The 17,689-nt window shown below is 46.0% G+C and overlaps 1 protein-coding gene across 15 annotated transcripts in view; it reads right to left on the bottom strand.

Moving 5' to 3' along the window:
- Inpp4a (inositol polyphosphate-4-phosphatase type I A) overlaps window positions 1-11,668 on the bottom strand; it is a 128,252-nt gene extending 116,584 nt beyond the window's left edge. For 9 of the 15 annotated variants that reach the window (XM_037199616.1, XM_028865676.2, XM_037199613.1 and 6 more), the window contains exon 1: window positions 11,388-11,620. The gene's annotated coding sequence lies outside the window, so the exon portion shown is untranslated. Of the gene's footprint in view, window positions 1-11,387 lie in introns of all 15 variants that reach the window. The other 6 variants (XM_028865683.2, XM_028865684.2, XM_028865685.2 and 3 more) reach the window with 3 other exon arrangements.
- Between the last annotated feature and the right edge of the window lie 6,021 nt (window positions 11,669-17,689).

The following is a 17,689-nucleotide window of genomic DNA, read 5'->3' as shown; positions in this document are numbered from 1 at the left end:
ACGCCACGGTCAACTACTGGTGCTGCTGAGAAAGGGAGACCAACCGGAAACGCTGGATGTACTCCCCAGTCAAGTCAGGACCAGAGCCAGGTGCAGGCTCTGTTGACACTGATGGCTTTTCTCTGAGCCAGGAAACTCTCTGACTTCTCTCTTTGACCAAAAAGCTAATACCTAGCTTGGTATTTGACTCATTAAAAATGATTAAATCAGTAATTTGGCTCAAAACAAAAGCTCATCTTCCTCCCAGCAAAGTTCTTCAAAACACCATAAACTTCCAAGGCACCTGTAACAACAGCCTCAGAACACATCTTGGGTGGTGGCTAGGTCAACACTAACTAGGTCAACACTAACTAGATTACTAGCACTTCAAGTAAGAACGGCCCCTGGACCTGTGTCCACCGCAGCGTTTCAGGAGAGAGATCCATGACTAAAGAGTGCCGACACTTTCAGCAATATCAGCATCTCTGAGTGTGTTCTGAGCTACTTAACGACCCTCCTGGAAGGGCTAGCACCCATCCAGTTGCCTCCATTTGAAGTGCTTTGCCTCTCTTTAGTCAACTTGTGCTTTAGCTGACAGCTTTAACTATCCTTCTGCAACAAGTCAGGAATAGTTCATCAAAGTACCAGTGGCAATCTTAAGAGACATTGCAAAGTCACCGTGAGATTCATATGCAACCACAAAAGACCCAAGGAAGTACAAAGTGATCTTGATCTTTAACAAAAAGAACAAAGAGGGGACATTAAATACCTGACTTCAAAACATACCATAAAGTTAGAGTAATCAAAACAATATGGTACTAGCATAAAAACACATGCAAATGGAAAAGAACTGAGAAGTGGCCCACATATGTGCAGCTGATAGGCTTTCTACTAAGGTAACAAGACCCTAAAAGGAGAGGCCAAGCATCTTCTACATCAGGAGCTGGGAGACCGAACACCCACGTACAGAGAGGAAACCAGACTCGCTTATTGTCTAAAACTAAAAATTTACTACAAAAAAAAAAAAAAAAAAAAAAAAAAAAAAAAAAACAATGAGATGCTACAGGACATCAGACCAGGCAATTTTTTTTTTTTTTTACTTGATGTCAAAAGCCAAAAATGACCAAAAGGATTTCATCAAACTCCCTCATTTCAGCAGAGTGAAGGAAGTGTTGGGCAGTGGACAACAATATTGCAAGCTCACACTAAACAGGAACTACTGTCCAGAGGAACTCAAATAAAACTAACAACCCGAATAACCCAATTTAAAGATGGACAAAAGAGGGGCTGTTTGATGGCTCAGTAAGCAAAGTAATTTTCATGTAAGCACGAGGACCTGAGTTCAGATCCCCTGCACCCACATAATTGCCAGGTACAGAAACTTGAACCTGTAATCTCCGTGCTGAGAGGGAGACAGGAGGATCCTGGGAATTGCTGGCCAGTTAGGCTAGCCAAACTGGCAAGATTCAGGTTCAGTGAGAGACTCTGTCTTAAAATACAAGGTGAGGCTGGGTGACAGTGGTGCATGCCTTTAATCCCAGCACACGGGAGGCAGAGCCAGGCGGATTTCTGTGTGTTCGAGGCCAGCCTGATCTACAGAGTGAGATTCAGGACAGCACCAAAACTACACAGAAACCTTGTCTCAAAAACAAAAACAAACAAACAACAACAACAAAAAAAAATACACAGTGAGGAGTAGAGGAAGACACCTGACTTTGGCCTCTGCCCCCCCCCCACACATACACACACACACACACACACACACACACACAGGTATATAGACACCACATACACACACACAGACACACAGACACAGACACACACACACACACAGGTATATAGACACCACATACACACACACAGACACACACACAGAGCTATATAGACACCACACACACACACACACACACACACACACACACACACACACACACAGAGTGATCTGAACAGACATTTGTCAAAAGAGGATGTATGAATGACCAACAAGCATATGTACAAGGTTCAACATCACTAATCAGGAAAATGCAAATCAAAACCACAATGAAATATCGTCTCACCCCAATTAGTCATTGAAACGACAGAAAGTGTGCCTCAAGTCCCAGTATTCAGAGGGCTGAGGTGAGAAGATCAGCTGAGCCTGGGAGTTCAAGACTGAACGCACACACAAGTGCTCGCACACTGTCATTCACAACAGTGTGAGTGTAACTAGAAGACACTATAGTAAACATCAGGCACAGGAAGGGCAATCTTGTACGTTCTCACATGTATGTGGAGCCTCAAAGCGGATGCCAAGAAGCAGACAACATGGAGCCGGGGAAACAGTTCAGAAGTTAAGAGCACTGCCTATCTTGCAGAGGACTTGGGTTCAGTTCCCAGCACCCACATGGCAGCTCACAACCATCTGTAACTCCAGATCCAGGGGATGCGACACCCTCTTGGGGCCACAATGGGCACTGCATTTTTTGGTGCACAGACATATAAGTAGGCAAACACTCATACACACAAAATAAAAAATAAACCTATTTTAAAATGTTTCAAGTAGACAATACTCCAATGGTGGCTAAAACCTGGGAAGAGTTTGTGTAGAAGGTTAATGAGCATGGTTAGAATGTAGAAGGTTAATCAGCTGGACAAGAACAACGGCTTCTAACACACAGCACAATTCACTAATGTGACTGACAACAATTAACTGAATATTTCAAAATACTTAGTAGACAAGACTTTGAATGTTCTAACACCAAGGTGACAGACATGCCAGTATCCTCATCTGATCACCTGAATTTGTTTCTGAAATGTCCGTACCCCATGGAGCTGTATACTTGGTGCCAATGAAAAACAATACAATAAGAAGGGATGCAAGCCGGGCGTTGGTGGCGCACGCCTTTAATCCCAGCACTCGGGAGGCAGAGCCAGGCGGATCTCTGTGAGTTCGAGGCCAGCCTGGGCTACCAAGTGAGCTTCAGGAAAGGCTCAAAGCTACACAGAGAAACCCTGTCTCGAAAAACCAAAAAAAAAAAAAAAGAAGGGATGCAAACTAGGCCACAATAGGGGCAAAAGGTCAAAGAGAGAGGCGGGTGGAGAAGTCGGGGAATGTCATTCGTCCACCAGGAAGGAAACAGACCCTGGCCAGAAGTCAAGTGTGCATAGATTATTAGGGAAATGCAGGCTGGGACAGAGTGGTCTCTATCCATCCCAGGGATTTGGACTGCAGCCCTGGTCCATGTCTAGTGGGGAACTGTCAGAAAGGGCCTCTGAAGGAAGGGTGCAGGGATGAGGAGCAGGTGGGAGGGCAGTCCGTGATTCACAGCAGCTCCCCTCTCCACCACTCACCCTTGCCACTCCAGCTTCGAAGACTCGAGCGCTTCCTCTCCTCTAGAAAGTGACTGCTGGACAAAGTGAAAGGAGAAGAGGAGAAACTTCCCCAAACATGAGTGTGTGTGCATGAGTGTGTGTACATGTGCACATGTGTGTCGGCCCACTGTCAACCAGATCAAAAACACGCAATACTTCACCCACACAGACCTCAGTCACCACACCCCATCTGGTCATCTGGTACAACTGCTCCAAGTCACAGGCAAGTTGAGGGCAAAACCCACAAAGTGCAAGCCAGTCCCCCACCGTGAGCACTGTCTTAGTGGGGTGCTTACCCTACACCAACCCATCCGCCCACCTCCTCTTCTCTTCCAAACAAGGTACCTCAACAATTCTTGGCATCGAGCCTCATCCCAATTAAGCTCTGCCAGTCAGTCATCCTGCCCTGTGTCATTATCACCCAGGCATGTGACGGGACTATTTCCTCTGACATTTTGTATGTAGAACACAAAGTAATACGTGGGAAATGTGAAAACACCTGGCACTTGATGGCACACAATGACAGACTTTTACATGCCTTAAACAGAGTTCCTGGAAAATAGCCGGGCCAGCAGCCACTTAACTACAAGCTGGTGGACCTAGCTCCTCCCCCTTCCTTCCCCCATCACCCACATTTCCCTCTGCTGGCTGTCTCCGCTTCTCCGAACCTCTTTCAACATTTATGTCCCCAGTGGTACCTAGAGATGGGACAGATGCCAGCCCTGTTAGCACTTTTTTTTAGACAGTGTATAGCCCTGGCTAACCTGGAACTCACTAGTAGACGAGGCTCACCTCCCAGAGATCTGCCTGTCTCTGCCTCCACCATAACTAGCCCTTGGAGCACCTTTTAAAATGGGACATTGTGGAGAAAATACTTACCAAGACTATAAAAGTGAGCTTCCATACCACGCGTGTGCCATAGCATGTGTGTCCACACACACTCACACTCTAAATAAGTAGATTTTTAGAAAACTTCTGCTGAATGAAGAAGCTCACAACCAGACTCTGCTGCCTCTCTGAGTGTCAGGCTAAGACACAGAGCCATCAGGAGGATCTGGCCTAGGCGGTCAACTCCCACAGACCACAGCTCAAAGCAAGACTAAAAGTGTCAGAGCTCTCTGGGCGGCCACCAGTTCACCAGCCCCACTGCGTACCCTCTCAGTTCTCTACTGGACACCAGGGTCAGACACCCAGGTTCTCATGAAAGCCACAGACCCTCTCCCTAAGAAAGGCCCGTGTATGCACATGGGGTCATGCCTCATCCTCGATGCAAATTAGAGTCTCCTGCACTCACTCCTAAGGTTTGACAACTCCTTACCAAACCCAGCAAGAGACATTCGCATTATCACAATACTTAAAGTACACTACATGCAACTAAATGTTTTATTTAAAATGCTCACCCTTCTTATAGGAAAAAACACTTGAATATTTGATATTTTATTTCCAAAAAGCTTGAAGTATGGGTCATAACCTCAACTGATTTCAACAGGGCCACCCTTTGAGACACACTTGTGGCTCCTTCTCCAGGCTCTCTGGCCACCTCCTTCCTCAGTATCAGTGCAAAGGGCCTGGAGTATGCTGTAAGTCTGCTCTTCCCATTGCTTTTATGAACTGAGATGAGACATTAAATTGGAAAGTCAAGAAAACTAGACATCCGTCAGCTCCCTAGCTCCAGGGAAAATGTGAAAGGGTGGGCCGTTCTAAGCACAGCTGGACTTGGTGGTGGCTGCTCCTTCACCCAAACATGAAGCAGGAACTGTCCTGGTGAAATGGGGACACACAGCAGGTCACATCAGGCGAAACCAGAGTGCTACCAGCCACCACCGAAAGTCGTCACTTGGGCTGACTCCAGGCAGGTTCCCCAAATGTTTCTCAAGCCCCTGCTAGCTACACTGCTCTTGGTTTTTGGTTTTTTGTTTTTTTTTAACCACACAAGCAGCAGCAGAGCTCAATGGGCCTTATATATTAGAACACACTCAGAAATGTGGAACACTGAGTCAGAAAAGGGAGCCTAGATCTCAGTGCCAGCCTGGACCAAGCCCAGTGGACTCCATGCTTGTTGGGTCAAAGACAGAACCTGGGCTAGAATGTAGTCCACACCGCTTCTTCTACAGAGAAGACCTAGCCCACACTCAGAGGAGCTGGCAAGTATACAGGCTCGAAGTGAGGAAACTCAGTTGGGTGGGTAAGTTGAGGCACAGAACAGAGGAAATTCAGAAGGGTTAAGTTCCCGTAGTCCTTAAACACTTCCCAGTTCCCATCATGAGCTGACCACCCAAGGTTACTGTCCCTTCACAAACAGCTAGTCTCATCTCCATCTGGAGAGTCAGGGTAGTCTTGGCTAAAATAAGGAAGCAGGCTCTCTGGGTCCCAATGCTGGGCTTCTGAGTTAGGAGCTGGATGGGGCTGACACTGCATTTCCAACAAGTTTTGGGGGATGCTGATGCTGATGGTCTGGGAACACCTAGGGGAATACTGATCTAAGCCAATCAGCACACAGCACTCTCCAGCTACTGGTCTAAGAAAGGCACAAGACCCTGGGCCCCCGCAGAGCTGAGAGAAGATCCGCAGGGCACCATGACTGAGGAGCTGGCTTGTTTGTTTCCTTCTCTGTCCCTGATGGACAAAAACAAAGAACCACTTAGTCCCACCAACCCTAGCAACCATCCTGCAATCATGAGGCAACAGCATCAGTGAGGGCTGAAGACAGAAGAATCCAGGTCCCTGACAAGACTGCTAGGCTGCTGACGCAGGAACACTCCTGTGTTTACTTGGCAGCTGAAAGCATCCCAGCCAGATACCCTCCAATCCAGGACTTCCCCTCTTTTCTCAAAAGGACACTCTTCCCAGAAATGTCCACTTGCCTAAACATACTTCCTTCAGATGTCCAGAATTTACATGCCTGGCTCATCAGTCTTAAAAACCTGAGTCAGTGAGTTAGAAAACAAATCATTTGAAATGCAAGCGACACAGGAGAGGCAAAGAAAGTGGCCCACACCCTGCAGCGAATTAACTCACTCAGACAGCTTCTGCAACAGCCCATCCCAGATGTGATGGGCTCTGGCCAGAGCTGCAAGTACACGGGGGATTTTCAGGGGACCTCAGCACCCTATCTAATCAAGTACAAGAGGGGTGTTGTGGGAAACTGAGGTCAGGAGTTCCAGGTGTGTGAAAGAGGGGGAGGAGAGGCCAAGGAAGAGAACTGAAGGGGCAAACCCTTTCTCCACAGAGTCCTCAGCCCTCCTTCAAGAGATCAGAGGACACCTCTCTATCTTCCTGACTGCTCAGAAAACAGACGTCTCATTCTTATTATGAGCCTCTGCCACCCAGCCCCACACATATAATTTACCTTCCTACTTCTGAGGCCTTCACCAGGGGATCCTCACTGAACAACACCATAACAAAAGACCGAATGCAGGTCAGGGTTTGGGCGAACACCATCAGCCCAGCTTTGCAGATGAGAAAAGCAGGCATAGGGAGTACGTACGCTACTTGCCCCAAGTCACACAGCTACCTGGAGGCTTCTGAAGTCCAGCTCGAGAGAGCTCGTTAAGTCCTAGGAGCAAATCTTAACGGACACACCTGGCTCTGACCCCATCTGGTTTCTGTCAACACCATCTTGCAGGTGCCTGACCACGCCTGCCCTTATCGACTCTTCAAGATCGACACCACTTGACAGGACCTCAGAGGATGCCTGAGGAAAGATGGCCTAGGTCTGGCAAGCAGTGTGGTCATGAAAGGTTGGGTTCCTTTCCCTTGGGGTAACAATTTATACTTCAAGCTGCCAAGAAACCATCTCTAGTAATGTAAGGCCAACCTAGTATGAGAAATCACAGACAAAGGATATGAACAGGTAATTCAGACAAACTAAAGAGTTCAACATAAAAGGAATTCCATGATTTTGGCCACTTGAAAAACATAATTAAAAGAAGACTGTCTTTGGGGCCATTAGACTGGCAAACTTAAGAAGTCAGTGCTGCCGGGAAACAAGTAATGGAAAGGTGTGAGCTAAGGAGGCCTTCTTGGGGGTGTTATTTGGCAAAACTGTTGATTCAAAATTACTCCTTGTCCTACTGCAGGGGCCCTAAAGACTGAAGGGCAGGCACTAAAGGGTCAGTCCATATATAATTGCCCATTTTTACAACAGAAAATTGGAAAAGACCTACATGCTCACCATTACAAGATGGTTCAATAAATTACAGCACACCCCTACCCTGGATTATGGCTCCCACTTCCAAAAAAGGGTAAACTCATCATGTCAGTACACAAACAGCACGGAACTGAAAAAGCCAATCAGAGAAAACGGTATGTAACGCAACTCTATTTGCATTTATGTGAACAATTTAAACATGCATTACATTTTCATTCATTTTGAGTCACCAAGGATGGAACTCGGGGTGTCAGGTTGTGAGGCAGGTGCCTCCACCTGCTGAGCCACCTTGCCAGCTCTAACAAGACACCAGTCCACTGAAAAGGCCTAAGCCAATGACACGGGACTGTCGGGGTAGCTCAGTGGCGCAGGGCTTCTTTGGCATGCACGACTCCCTGAGCTTGATCTCCTACACTGCAATGCGTACATAAATAAATGTGACGATACCACCTCCACTTGCCCAACTACTACCGGCATTCTGGAGTCTAAAGCCACTCTCCATGAATGAAACAGAGCTCTGGAAACGGCTGGTTCTGAGGCCGAGGCAAGGAAAATACAAAGTGAGTCTCAAAGATTCTGTACCAGAATGGAAAAGAAGTCCTTAAAGAATGATGGGAACGTGTTCAAAGAAAGAGGCTCCCAAAGGCCAAATCTGGGACACTTTGAGTAATAAAGAAATATTGACAGCAACAGACTAAAGTCTCATGAATACGGCAAGATTTTCACATTCCAGGGATGTAAATCAAAAAGTAAGGGCATTCTAGGGAAAAGACAAGGTGTCCTCTTTAGTACAGTTCTAACTGACACGTGTAGAAGGAAACAGGAAATTAGAAAACCGCATCTGTCAACGTTATATGATTCAGATAAGAGGCATCAATGGGTTCGAGCTGTGGCCGGACAGACTAAGGAGTAACATGTCCTGCATCCTTACGAGATACATATTAATCTCAAAGGGGAAAAAATGTAACTTTTCAATGAGGCCTACACCAACCTAATCAAGATATCAAAGCTAACAAGGCTAGTGTCGAGTCTTATGAGATAGTGGGCAGTATCTGTCTCACACCGAGCCCGGCAAGCCTCTGCTGCTCCCGCAAGAAGTACCAAACCTGAATCCAAATGATCGGGAAACCCAAACTGAGGGGCATTATCTGAAACCGTCAGTAGTCTTCAAACATGTCAATGACATTAAATACAAAGAAACACTAATTAAGAGAGACTGTAGCCACAAACAAAAACAAAACAAAAAAAAAAAACCTGAAGGCAACAAATAAGCTAGGGTTTTCTTTTGGGATAAAGGACTTTATTGGAGCAATTTCTAAGAATAAATAACAGGATCCTGTCAATGTTCATTTCCTGGGTTTTAAGTACTGTATGTACAAAATGTTTTTAAGAAATCCACCTCAACCGATTTAGAGGTACAGGGTACTTAGCATCAAGGTACAATTAATTTGTTTGTTTGTTTGTTTGTTTGTTTGTTTGTTTGTTTGAAGCATGAAAAGGAGCGAAGAGTAACAGAGATGCAGGAAAATGCCAACGTTAGGAGAAGCTGGACCAAGATTTTCCGAAAATTATTTATATTAGTACTATTCTTACAACTTTGCTGAGAGGACATCAAAACCCAAAAAAAACATTAGTTAAGAGAGTTAGGAGCACTCCAGGGGTTTCTGAGGACTGGGTTCATGATGGCCTTTTCTTTCAAGCACAGAGAGACAGGCAAAGTGAAGCAAGCCAGCAAGGGTCTAGTTAATACTGGTTTCCCTAACGCATGCTCTGCTCAGAGCTTCTGCTTCAGGACCAGTCTCTTGCTCGTCAATCAAGTTGTGTAAAAGAAGCATGAGCATTATCCAGCTTTCTCCATCACAGAATTGTGCTGTTTACTTCTTCGGTGAGAGTCAAAGCCTCCTGATGATTCTGAGAACTTCTCTAAACTATGGAAGTTAAGGAGGAGCTTTTCATTAAAAAGTCAAACCAAGACAAAATAGCCCTGATGGACAGTTTCCCCCTCCACTCTGCCCTACAGAGTTCTTGAGATGCTAACCTGTAGGGTGGGGGTGGAGGTGACCTGGTCCCAGTACTCTTCTAGTCCTTTCTTTTGGTGCATTCATCGAGGCTAGCTGAGAATCCTCCTAGGTAGGCAGCTGAGCAGGGTCAACAATTCTTTATCATGCACACCCCATTTCTCCAGTGTTTTATTATTATTATTATCTATTATTATTATCCTTAAAGTGATTTTTAACAACTAATACTCATTTTAACAGTAATACTACAAAGTACCTGGTTTCCAAAGCAATGGAATACAGTCTAATGTATGCCCTAAACTCTGAGTCTGCTTGAGAGCCTGGGATCACCTAAGCAGATTCTAAGATGGGTGATGGCAAATGAAAGGCAAAGCAGCTAAGGAAGAATGAGAGAGAAATGCTCTCACAGAGCTCAGCAGAAACACAGCCCTCGCTTTTCTCTGTTTGTCCTACACCCATTCCCGTAAGCCCAGTCTTTAAGACGACCCACCCTCCCAGTGAACTTGGTTCATCTCCACATCATGTTGACAACACACACGAGAAACACCGCCTTGGCAACGCTGCTCACGCTCAGCACCACCCGAGAAACAGCACTGTGATCTCTTGACACCAACACTTGTACAGAACCAACACTCGGACCTCCTCCAGTGAGCACCAGCTCTATTCAAAGAACTCAATTTTCCAGAGACCTTTTGTCAAAGTAACCCCCCCCCCAAAACAAGGGCCTGAGCCCAGATCCAAAAACAAAATTTCCTGTCTTCAGCCAAAGACAACAAGGCTAAGTAAGTAGAACAATCCATAGCTGTTCACTGTCCAGACACTAGCACTCAGATGTCAAAACAAACTCAGCAAATGAGGTTCAGTTTTCACCTTCTAGAGATGAGAACATTGAGAGCCTCAGTTAGCAAGTGACAGAACCTTCAGTCTTCACACCCAGATCAGCCCACTCTGTCCTCAGGTCCTTGGGATGTCCCCATTGTCCACACAACCTACTGGGCACAGGCGTGAACCAAGCAGACTATCACTGCAACATCTCAACCTCGGTGCCACCCCACCCCCCATCCCCTTGGCTCAGATGCCCTAACTGGCAGGTGACAAATCACATTATACTCTCAGGCAACCTCTCAACACCAAACACATTCAGAGGCAAAGCGAAAGACAAGAAGATGGGATTTACAACGGCCTATACTTCCTTCTTACCCAGAGGGACATTTTCATGAGCTGTCAACTCCGGGCAGGAGGAACCCACCATTATGTAATGTCAGAGGGCAAGCGACGAGGGGCAAGAGAAGCCAAGGCCCATCAATTCTCCCTTCCTTCGCCCACAAAGATATAAATTTGTGTCTGACATTTTGAGTGTTTCAGTGGCCTACACATTGATGACTGGCTTTGCAAAAGACGACCACGGATCCTACAAACCTCCCAGGCCTCAATTAGCTAACTAGCAAAGCAGAGGGATATGAAATATATAAAGCAAAGATGAGGGAGAGCCTGTCCGGGACGATGCGCGGACAGAAAATGCTTGAAGAGTTGCGAGGATGCAGTCGGCGTCCTCCACCAAGATGCATGTTTATTTTTATCCGGTGTTTTGACACCGAAGATACCCGCGAGGCCTTCAGAGTCGGATGCCCCGGGATCCAGCAGAGATGCACCGGGCAGGCGCGGTGTATAGCATCCCACAGCTCCCTAAGAGGCCCAAGGCAAGGGGATCGCAAGTCTAGGACCACTCTCCAAAGACGCAGCCAGCGAACCGCTAGGCTGTACCACTGCCATGACAACCGCGGGCGCCATCCGGTCGGGTCCCCAGTGTCTCCAGCTCCCCAGCTGCCGGGCCCCTCAGCTCAGCCCCGCACCACCGGACCCAGCTTGGCCCAGCTCGGCCCACCTACCTGGCGCGCCCCGACCCGGGCACTCCGCTCAGCCCCAGCCTCTGTCCTCTGGGACGCGAGCCCCCGCCTTGGCCCTGACGGTCTCTGCCAGGTCCTGAAGACTGGCCGGGACTTCGGTTCTGGCCGCCTTGCTCCGGCCGGTGGCGTCCACCCCAGACCCGAACCCGCTGTCTCCGCGCAGCCCGAACCCTGCCGCCGCCTTCACTCAGAACACAGCGCACAGCCCCGCCCCGGTTCCGCCCCCTCGCCGCGCATGCGCGTTCCTGGCCCGAGGGGCGCCCTGCCCCCCCTCCTTCGCTGACTCCGCCCCCAGGAGGTCGCACCGCCCATAAGGTGCCACCCTCTTCTGTGACGTCATCAGGGGTGGGCAGTTTTACCCCCTTCATATGCTGGGGCTTCTGCTAAGAGGACAGGGTAATGATGAGAAAAGCGCTGGAGGCCCGAGGAGCAGGTGTAACTAATCAGTCACTCGGTGGGCGTGGTTATCAACCAGGCTGCTATCAGCTGAATGTCCTTCCAGACCCGTTCTAGTTTATGTGTACAGATAACGCCTTTACATAGATTCCCAAGAGACAACAGTCCTAACACGGCCTCCTCAAAATTCTATTCTTCCATGGGGAAGAAGACCAGTCAGAACTTTCGGGAGATGGTTATATTTTAATTTCATTTTATTATTATTTATCTTAACAGGGACAGACAGGGGCTCCCCGCCGGATAATTTTTTTAACTTTACTATAGCGTTAATGTTTCCGTCTGAAGAAGGAAAACTACTGGGCTAAACACAAACATTTATTTTCAGGTTTTTTTGAACATCACTGGTCGTTTTTTGTTGCTTGCATTGTTTCGTTTTGGGTTTTTGTTGTTGTTGTTGTTTGTCTTGGTTTTTTTTTTTTTGGTTTTTTTTTTTTTTTAAACAGGGTCTTATGTAATCCAGGTTGGTCACCAACTCGCTAGGTAGCTGAGGCAGTTCTGAGTGCGTCGTGTTCCTGCCACTGCCTCCCAAATGCTGAGATTGCAGGTGTGCACCGCCACACCCACTTTTATCTTCTGAAGAGTCACTTATTAACAAAATGCTTATCTTTTGTTATTTCTTCAGATGAATGGGAGAAAATATTGACAGAACCTTAACCCTAAGACCAAAAGCTGGGTAAATCAAACATGCTTGCAAAAATGAAAAATACCTTCCTAAAGGTTTTTTTTTTTTTTCTAAATCCAAGTTTTCTAAATCCAAGTGAGTGGTATACCTGGTCTTCTCAAGGAAGTCCCAGTTTACACCCCTCTCCTATTAATAGCAATCCCCTTTCACTCCCAAAAGCACCCCCATTTAGACAATAACTGTTATGGCCAGAGTCCCAGTTTGCTTCTCTATTGCTGTGGTAAACCACTAACAAAGAACAATATGGGGGGAGGGGCTATTTGGCTTACAGTTTACAAGTCTATTATTGGGGAAACCAAGGCAGGAACTCAAGGCAAAAACCTGGAGGCAGGAACCGAAACAAAAAGCCATAGGTGGAAGCTCCTTGGTGGGGTGCTCAGTATGCTTTCTTATACAACTCAGAACCACCTGCTCAGGGGTGGCACCGCCCACAATAGGTCTTGCCCTCTTACATCATCCACTTAGAAAATGCCCCACAGAGGTGCCTAAAGAGCTATCTGATGGAGGTATTTTCTCAATCGAGATTTCCTCTTCCTAGATGAATCAAGCTGGTGTCAACAACAACAACGTACTAACCAGTATAGCCAGGCTATTTATAATCAAGCTAAGGAGAGTTTCAGATCAATAGCCTTGTGAATTTTTTAATTCCCAAGTTTAAAAATAAATATCAGTCTCATTTCAAGCCATTCAAGACAGTAACAGATCTGATCAGAGTTCCATTTTTGCCCCTTGACTCTTAAACGCTTCTGAGTAATATTAAAAGACCAGTCAAGTCTTCACTTTGTTGATGGGTGCCCCCCAATCCATTGTACAAAGAAAATTAGCAAGGAAAGGGGAAGCTGAATTTGTGGACATACATGGCAATGTGTGTTCCCTACACATGACAATATGATAGAAGATTTAGCCTGGGCACAACGTACCAGTTTTCTAACATTCTCGACATTGGGGCCCCAAACACCAGCAACGAAAACATCTTGGTAGGAATGGAATTATTCCAAGCAGACAGGAGTGCCCTTCCCCCTAACTGTCAAACTACTGAGATAACACAATCCAAGAAATTGGAATTGACTCAGACTAATCTCTCATGCTGGGTGAAGGAAAAGGTTGAGAAATCTGGTGTCAGCTGGAAAGAGATTTCACACGTAACTCACAACTTGTCGGCGCCCTCTGCAACAGAGACTAGAAAAGGATGATGAGCATGCATGAACTTGAGTGGGTCTGCTTGGCTACACAGAACTCTTGTTATAGTTAAACAGAATCCTCATGTTAGGACCTGAGAAGATGGATGGCAGTGGGGGTCGGGGGTAGGGGGTAGGGGTGGGGGAGTGGGGGGGTGGGGGGTGTTGGAAGGGTGGGAGAGGGTACCATTAGATCTTTCTGTCCTTCTCCCAGTGCTGTTCCACTAGGTACATTTTCTTTTTTTTTTTTTTTTCACTATTGTTTGTTGAACTGGCCTATTGAGGACTTGCGACTGATTCTAGCCTACCAGGGCTACTCAGGCTCTGATCCTTGTAACTCCAGACACAGCTTCAATTTTTCACTCAAAAGTTTACTAAGGACCCAATGAGACAGCTTAGCAGATAAAGGAGCGTACCATCAAGCCTGAAGACGTGAGTTCAAACCCATGCTGCACATGGTGAGAAAAGAGAACCAGTTTCCACAAACTGTCCTCTGAGTTCCACTACCCGCACATGGATGCACTGTGGCATGCACACACAGACTATTTTAAAAATAAAAAACAAACAAACAAAAATGCTGGAAATGTAAATTCCCAAGCCCCACCTCAAACCAGGTTTTTAACAAGCCCTATGGGGGTGCTGAAGAGCATACCAACTTAAACCATCTATGTATGATAAAGAGCGAATATAAGAACTAAGGGCTGGGCAGCATTATCATTGGGACTAGAGCCATCCTACATGAGACTTTCTCTCAGATCATTAGATATGATGTTTACATGTATGAGTAGTTTTGTAAGGAAATACACATAAACTGGAGCACCATAGTCCTGAAGCCCTGAGAGCTGTGGAAAGTCTCTCTAGTGTCCACCGAAAGGACCAAAAGGACTTGAGCACCTCAAAAAGTCCTGTTCCCCAAGACTTAGCATTATTTGACTTGTCTGATAGCATCCTGCTTGGGCTGGTCTTTAAATAACGTGACTAAGAACTTTCTTATAGGCAATAGAGCCATTTGCCAGGTTTAAAAAACAAAACGAAACAGCAGCCACAAGTGTTTAACATTGCAGCTGCCTGAGCTGGTTGCAGTAAACAAAGGCTTACCTGAAAATTTAAAAGGAATAGAAAATGGTAGTGGTGGAAAGGGACCATGAAGGAACTGGAGAGGATGGAAACTGAGGGTGGGTTGATCGAAACATTATATGCATGTATGAAAGTCTAAAAAATTTATAGTCATTTTTAAAACTTTAAAGGAAGGGGGTGGAGAGATGGCTCAGCAATTAAGAACATGAGCTGCTCTTCCAGAGGACCAAGGTTCAATTCCCAACTCCTACGTGACAGGGCACAACCATTTGTAACTCAAATTCCAGGGGAATCAATGACCTCTTCTGGCCTCCACAGTCATCAGGCATGCATGTGGCATGCAGACATACATGCAGGCAAAACATCCATACACATAAAAAAAAAAAAAGTAATAAAAATCTTAAAAGAAAATACATGGGGAATGAGATGTCCATGGAGGAAGAAGTTGAAAAGATAAATATTTCTGAAATTCTAAAAGGATTTTCCCATGAATACAGCTAAGCTCATGCCCAGGAAAGGCTTGAAACAGCCCCGCAGTTTTCCACCTTCAAGCAAATCTTTAGACTTAGAGCAAGCAGGATGTGATGCTTAAGGACGTTGCCAATGCCTGCCTGAAAGTTGAAGACAAGCCCAGCATGCACACACTGTCCTAACTCTAAACACAGGAAGGACTTGAGGAAGTCTGTAATCACTGGGGAGCCAAGCAAGGACCTGTGATGGTTTGGATGTGGCATACCCCCAGACACTCACGTAGACTTCCTCTTGTTTTGATTTTGTGGGGTCTTGTTTGCTTGCTTGTTATTGTTTTTGCTTTTATTTTTATTTCAAGAGGGTATTGCTGTGTAGCTGTTATGAGTGTGCTTTGTCAGAAGGAGACAAACGTGTATACGTCTTTCTACAATGTTATAATTTATTGAATAATAAATTCACAAGGTACAGTGTTTTCATTGGCAGCAATTTGCCATATGGTCCCATTTTCCTTCCTAGCCCTGGCAAAGGCAAATGCCTGTTCAAATATTCCAGTCTTAATTACTGATATTAACTCGTTTTTTTTTTTTTTTGTTTGTTTGTTTGTTTTGTTTTGTTTTGTTGTTTTTGAGACCATGTTTCTCTTTGTAGCTTTGCGCCTTTCCTGGAACTCGCTTTGGAGACCAGGTTGTCCTCGAACTCACAGAGATCCACCTGCCTCTGCCTCCTGAGTGCTGGGATTAAAGGGATATTAACTCTTTGATCACATATTACACAACAATAAATGTGTCTATTGTACATACAAAGGTTACAGAATGACTACAAAGGGTTAAAGAGGCTTGAGAGGTCAAACCTGGAAAATGGAGAGGAATGCAGAGGCATAGGGAGGGGTCTGTCCTAGTTGACTTTTGTTGCTGTGATAAACATGTGACCAAAGGAACTTTAGGAGGAAAGGGTTTATTTGGCTTACATAGCCAGATCATGGTTCTTCACTGAGAGAAGTCAGAGCAGGAACTCAAGGCAGGAACTTGAGGAAGGAACTAAAGCAGAGGGCATGGAGGAATGGTGCTTGCTCAATTTCTTTTCTTGTGCAACCAAAGACCACCTGCCCAGGGGTGGTACAACTGCCAATGGGCTGAACCCTTCTACATCAATCATTAATTAAAAAAAAAAATGCCTTATGGATGTGCCTATGTGCTAATCTGATGAAGGCATCTTCTCAGTTGATGTTCCCTGTTCTCAGATGGTTCTAATTGTGTCATGTTGACATAAAGGTAAGGAACACAGGTATATTAGTCAGGGTTCTCAAGAGTAACAGAACTCTATAAATGAATCTCTCTATATTTATTAGAATAACTTATAGGTTGTGGCCCAGCTAATCCAGCAATGGCTGCCTATGAACAGGAGGCCCAAGAATCCAGAAGTTGTTCAGTCCACACAGCTAGATGCCTCAGCTGGTCTTCAGCATTTGCTGGAATGCTGATGATGTAGGCTCTAATGCCAGTGATTGGGGGGTGGACTTGCTAACAAGAGAAAGAGCAAGCAGGCAAAGAGAGAGACTTCCTTCTTCTATGTCCTTTTATACAGGCTTTCCCGCAGAAGGTGTGGCCCAGATTAGAGGTGGGTTTTCCCACCTCAAAAGATTTAATTAAGCAAAAATCTCTCACAGGTGTGCCCAGCCATTTTGGGGGTGGTGGTGGTTAATTCCAGATGTAGCCAAGTTGACAACCAAAATATCCATCATAACAGGAATTCAGACAACAGACTTGGAGAGCTTCTGAAAAAACAGTTTGCCAGTCGGGCTGATGGGGGTCATAGGTTTCAGGAGGGCTACAGAGTCCAACTGCATAGGCAAAAGGGTGGGACCCAGCCCAGAGGAACTAACTGGCAGCTAGATGGAGAACAGGTCGGGACAGGCAAACAGGAGGACAAGTAGGCACAACTGGAATAGGAGATGTCAATAGCTGAAGCCAAGCTGGGCTGACCCCCAGCATAGGCAGAGTTCTCTACCTATTAGTCCCTTGCTGCACAGGTCAGGGGGTCAGAGGGCAGCAGGTGGGGACATTGCCTTCAAAGTGCTATGTGACTTCCTCCTTATGAAACCCTGATGAGCGAGTCTATACTCTTTCCTCAGGGTATGTCCCATAGTCCTCAAGGCTGGCTTCCCTGAGATAATTTTAACACTCTCATGTGTTCCTGCAGTCCCAATTCACCCTGGTAAATTTATAGGGTGACATGCTTTCTGCTCCCAGAAATAGGTAATTTTATCAGCCTGTGCCGCATAGGTTGTGCCAACAGATGGTGCCCTTCACGTGTTCACCCAGGTGCACAGTCATCCTCCATCCTCAAGATGGAGTCAAAGGCTGCTTGTCCTTGTAAGGCGCAGTCTGAACAATCACTCTTCTGCACTATAACTTAGTTCG

The sequence above is a fragment of the Peromyscus leucopus genome, chromosome 16_21 (genome assembly GCF_004664715.2).
Source record: "Peromyscus leucopus breed LL Stock chromosome 16_21, UCI_PerLeu_2.1, whole genome shotgun sequence".
In the NCBI taxonomy this organism is placed as follows: domain Eukaryota; kingdom Metazoa; phylum Chordata; class Mammalia; order Rodentia; family Cricetidae; genus Peromyscus; species Peromyscus leucopus.
The sequence above is the reverse complement of the archived record's forward strand: the minus strand, read 5'-3'. Positions and strand labels throughout refer to the sequence as shown.